This window comes from Homarus americanus, unplaced genomic scaffold (genome assembly GCF_018991925.1).
Source record: "Homarus americanus isolate GMGI-L3 unplaced genomic scaffold, GMGI_Hamer_2.0 scaffold39969, whole genome shotgun sequence".
Taxonomy (NCBI): domain Eukaryota; kingdom Metazoa; phylum Arthropoda; class Malacostraca; order Decapoda; family Nephropidae; genus Homarus; species Homarus americanus.
The window spans coordinates 23,092-29,091 of NW_024742224.1; positions in this window are offsets into that span (position 1 = coordinate 23,092).

The following is a 6,000-nucleotide window of genomic DNA, read 5'->3' on the forward strand; positions in this document are numbered from 1 at the left end:
AGAGTTTCCTTCCATCCTGAGTGCTAGACAACATTAATATCTCGATACCCCTACACTCGTGTGCCACTCTGAAGCGGGTAAGGGAGAAGGTGACTTCCGGGGAGGAGGATCAGGTGAGAGATGGGTCGGTTTATAAGTTTGTTTCTATTAATGGGGTGTTACACAGGTCTTGTGTTTCATCCAAGCGACCAGCTAAAGTAGGTCGGTTTTTACTTGTTGTCCCTGATGTTTGTCGTAGTAACATTCTCTCTGTAGCTCACAAGAGCTCTCTTGTATGTCACTGTTCTCGTAGGAAAACTTATAGGAAGGTTGATGATCAGTTTTACTGGCCAGGTATGGGAGCGGATATTAGAGCTTTTTGTAGGAGTTGTGATCAGTGCCCACGTATGTCCGCCAAGGGTAGAGTCCGTCCTGTTCCACTTGAACCCTTACCCATTGCAGAACCATCTTCTCGGGAAGCCATAGATTTTGTTGGACGGTTCTCGCCCCCTTCCTCTAAGCCTAAATTACATCAAGCTAATATGTTAAGGAAATATAATTGCAGGACCCACATTGCTCGTGTCCTTGACGACGTCCCCAAGCTGGAGTTAGTCGAGGCACTAACCTGCAAGAGTTACTGTGGAGTTCGGACGCCAGAGTCTGTTGATCTCGGTTGCCAGTTGCTGCCAACACCTGACGAGTTAGAAGAATCCTCTACGACTGGAAATAGGCCCAAACTTAAACTTGGACTGAAGTGGACTCCACGTGCAGTTCCTTGATACGGCCTTACGTTTTGGACATCAAGTTACCACCTATTCTTTTCTATGATGTTACGTGCCTGTAGAGCGCGGGAAGTCGCATAGCATGAGGCACATTTCATATAAGCTATTAATAAATTGTTAATTGTATTTATTATATTATTATTGTTCTTAGTTACTTAGGTTAATTGTATATTTATGTATGTTATTAATATGCATCATTGTCTTACTCTGTTAAGTTCAAATCAAGAGAGTATTAATTAATTTTATAAGATATCTAGCAAATGTCTGGATCACGTGAGATAAGACGCGCTTCTCACCGGCGTACCCACCAGAGTTGCCAACTTAGCGACTTTGTAGCTAGATCTAGAGCTTTTTGTTTTTTTCTAGCGACATTTTAGAGCGATATCCACAGAAGTCTAGCGACTTTCTGGATACTTTTGGACTGTCCATGAAAACTCGGTTTTCCTAATTTCGAGCCATAATATATAGCAACGGGGTTACAGGGACAATGCATTTGAACGGGTTGAACTCATAAAACAACTTCGTCAACGCTTACCTGACAACATTCGTGTGCTGCAGTCTATTTCTTTTCTGAGTGCCGATGAATGCTTGAAGCCTATTAAATCAGATATACTTGGTTTGGCACACTTATTTACAGAAGATTCCAGCACCCTTACCAAGATTGATTTCCAGTGGAAAAAACTGCATCACACAATCTGGACAGAAACATCTAACACCCTAAAATTGTGGTCAGAAGTGGCAAATTACAGAGATGCGAACGGTGAAAACCCTTACCATGATCTGGCTGAAATTGCACTCGCTGCCTTATCTCTTCCGTCCATTATAGTCGGCATTATGAGAATATAATTTGCATCAAATTACTGAAGGGGGGGAATAATAGCTAGCGACTTTCCATGGAAGATTTAGCGACATTTAGCTACGTTTAGGTGCCAGTCTAGCGACATTTGAAAATTCGAGTTGGCAATCCTGGTACCCACGCTTCTCACCGGCGTCCCTACGACGCCAGTTGCGAAAATCCGCGGCAGTGGTAAGACGCGTCCATTGTTCTCAAGCTTTGACCTTTGTCTTAGTGCTTTATCCAGCCTTCTGCAATGCCCTAGGGGTATCAGGTATTAGTGACACGTTTAGTTAGGCCTAGGAAGGGATCCTGGTGGTAAGGAATCTCCTGTTTGGTAGGGATAATCATTTTGCAGTGATTGTTGTATATATATATTTCGTATGTCTTGTGTAATGTTAAGTAATATTTGTTTGGTCTAACTCCTTACAGTATATTTTCGCCCTTCCGGCATCACTCTTATTTTATTATACAATTACTTATTCCCTTAAATTCATGTTTGCTAATCATTACTCCCTTTAAAACATAATTCGAATTAATTAATTTATTATCTTTTGTGATTCACTTATTTCAACTGTTCTTACTTTTTCAAGTACATTTAGTTGAGTAGGTTTTTGGTGGAGATAATTATTGCCGTGTTCCCTAATTGTACCTTTATTTGTTAATAACTTGGGGTAGGATTCACTCCCCAAGTATTAAGGGTAGTGGGATCGCGACAAGTGGGGGCCTTCCCGGAACTAACCGCCATTGTTGTCCTATCAAGTGCCAGGTGTTGTTTCATCGCTAAGTATTTTTGGATGCAAGTTGCTGTGTTCACAGTGTTCAATTATATTGCTCCTGTTATTGCTTAAGCTACTGGTGAGTTAACCCTTATCTTGTGTACCAGGTGTTTGGTTAATCCCTTGCTGTGTTTCACAGTTTATTGCATTTTGATATTATTAATTAGCTAGCTAGTTAGCTTAGCTGCCACGGTTACTTTTTTTTTCGCTACTCGATTTTGAGTTCAACATGTTTGACCTGGAAAGCTTTTTGGCTTCACCTTCAGCCGAAGTACTGAAGGGGCTTACTAAGGCAGAGTGGCAATCCCTCGCTGCTTATTATGAAGTAGAAGGCCGCTCTTCCATGAATAAGGCTAGGTTAGAAGAGGCTGTCCTCAACTACCTTATTGACAATGAAATCATAGCCCAACCGTCGGGAAATTCAGAGGAAATTGTTACACCAAGTAATTTGGCCTTACAAGTTGAACTCAAAAGACTCGAGGTGGAGCTGGAAACTCTCAAACAACGAGGTTTGGCTCAAGGTAGTAATACTTCAACATTCAGTGTAGACAAATGTCTCAACAGTGTTCCTAAATTTAATGAGGAAGAACCAGACAAATTCTTCTCTCTTTTTGAGAAAATTGCCCGACTTAACAAGTGGCCTGTTTCTCAATGGTCTCAACTTATTTATAGATCTTTCACTGGTAAGGCATTAGATGTGTTTTCTCCCCTCTCTGAGGATCAAGGTCGAGAATATGCCCTTGTTAAGTCCGCGGTTTTGAGCGCGTATAAACTTGTTCCTGAAGCCTACCGGCAACAGTTCCGTAACTGCCGGAAGACTGACAAACAAACATTTGTGGAGTTCTTCAGGCAGAAACAGGTTCTTTGTCGGAGGTGGATTGAAAGTGAGTCTGCCCATGTAGAACATGACAAGCTTGTTGAACTAATCCTGCTAGAGGAGGTTAGAAAGTGTATCCCAGGCGACATTCGAGCACACTTGGATCAGAGAGGTATCTGTATTCTGGCTGATGCTGGTCCAGTGGCTGACCATTATTCCTTAACTAATAGAAATGTAAATTCCAGGTCTTATGCTCCCACGTCCCAGTCCTTCACTTCCTTCAAGTGGCCCACACCAACATCTACATCGGGGTCCCTGCCTCTTGTCATACCGACCCGACCCTCAGGTTCTGCATCATCTACCCCAGGTGAGCCCATGGTCCATGGGACAGGTGGATCTACTCCTACTGGTGAGACAAACTCTAGTTGCAGGTACTGTAAGAAGCCAGGACATGTCATCAGCGACTGTCTCAAGTTAAAGAAAAGAAATTCCTCTCACCAAGGATCCCCCACTCTTTTGGTCAGGGTGGCCGAGCAATCGGAGAAATTATTGGAGCCCTGTGTCACTGCCCTCAGTCAGACTGTTGCCCTGAATGCTTCCCCCTCTTCTATGATATCAACCTTTGAACCATTTTGTTCTCCTGGTTCTTTAGCTTTGATCAATTCAGTCAACCCATTTCTGTTAAACTCTTGAGAGACACAGGCTCAGCCTTATCTCTTGTTACTAAAGAAGCTGCTCCATTCCTGGATTCATGCTATACTGGTAGCTGGGTGCTTGTGAACGGTTTGACCGGTGGGTTGCGTATTCCCCTTTGTCAAGTGTACCTGCGGTCATCCATAAAGTCAGGCTATGTCACGTTAGGAGTAGTAGATAGCTTACCTGTCGAAGGGGTCTCTCTATTGATAGGAAATGACCTCGTTGGTGACATGATGTTTCCTAATGTTGTGATCTCATCTTGTCCCACTGCCGAGAATAATGCTGTGCAGTTAGAAGTAGACTTTCCAGGGTTGTTCCCTGCGTGTGCTGTGACCCGTAGCATGAGCCGCAGTACAGAGGTAGAAGAGACTAGTGAAGTTGATGAAGTTTCCCTCCAGGACTGTGAGAAGTCCGAGGATAATCTTATCCAACCGGACCATACTGATCTTGGTCTCGGTGAATTTTTTGAGGATTCCCCACAACCAGATAACCTCCAGAGTAGTTCTGATGGAGATAGGAACCCAGATGTCACTAGTTTTGGTTCCTCTCCCATCACTAGGAGTAAGTTTATTGAGCTACAAGCAGGGGATCCTGAGCTAGTAGGTTTTCTCAATAGGTCAGTTACTGAGACAGAAGCTGAGCAAGAATCAAATTGCTACTACACTAGGTCTGGTGTATTAATGCGGAAGTTCCGTCCCTCCAATTCTCCTGCCAATCACCCTTGGTTAGTTCATCATCAAGTTGTTATTCCCAAACCTTTGCGGCAGGACATACTTAGTATCGCTCATGATGGGGTGGGTGGTCATTTAGGAGTTGGGAAGACTTATGCAAAAATTTTATCCCAGTTCTTTTGGCCTAGGATGAAGAAAGACGTCAGCTCTTACTGTCGCACTTGCCATGATTGTCAGGTGGCGGGGAAACCGAACCCCAGTGTTAAACCATTCCCTCTGCAGCCTATCCCAGTCATTGAAGAGCCCTTTAGTAAGGTGGTCATAGATTGTGTCGGTCCCTTACCTAAGATCCCTCGTGGTCATCAGTTCTTGCTAACCATTATTGATTGTGCAACCCGTTATCCTGAAGCCATTCCCTTGCGCCGCATCACAGCGAAGAATGTTATCAAAGCCTTAACCCACTTCTTCACTCAAGTAGGCCTTCCTACAGTGGTGCAGTCAGATCAGGGTTCCAATTTTACTTCCCGGTTGTTTAATCAGGTAATGCAAACCCTGGGAGTCCGGCAGTTGAGGTCTTCGGCCTATCACCCTCAGTCACGGGGTGGTAGAGAGATTTCACCAGACACTAAAACTCATGTTGCACACCTTCTGTCTGGAGACTGGGAAGGATTGGGACGAGGGAGTTGACCTGCTTTTGTTTGCTGTTCGGGACAGTAAACAAGAGTCGCTAGGATTCTCGCCCTTCCAGCTCGTCTATGGACATGAGGCACGAGGGCCTCTTAAGGTGTTAAAAGAGTGTTGGTTGAGTGATCAGAGCGCGACGCCCTTAGCTTCATATGTGGTCCAATTCAAGGAGAAGTTGCGTCTGGCTGTAGAACTTGCCCAGTCCAACTTAAGGTGTGCTCAGGTGAAAATGAAACTGCATTTTGATAAGGCCCATAAGGCAAAACCTAGAGAATTCCAAGTGGGGGAGCAGGTGTTGGCCTTCCTGCCCTTACATGATCACCCTTTTAAATCCAAATACAGTGGTCCATATGAAGTACTAGAAAAACAGGGGTCCGTGAATTATGTGATTAGCACCCCTGAACGGCGTAAGAAAAAACGCCTTATCCATGTCAATCTTTTAAAGTCATATCATGTTCGTAACGAAACCCTGGGAAAAGCAGTTGCTTGTGTTGATCAATCCTTGCCAAATTGTATCATTGTGCCAGAGTGTAAGGATGATAAAGATCAGTGTTTTTCTGAAATAATGAATGGGTCTAGTGTAAAAGTTGAAAACTCGACTATCTTGGAGGACCCCAGTGCTAAGTTGTGTCATCTCTCTAGTGACCAAGCCAATAATATAAAGTCTATTACAGGAGTATCTTATTATAGTTGGTGATTACCCACTCTCTTGTTCAGTGCTGGAGCATGACGTTGAGACCAGGGGAGCCAAGCCAAT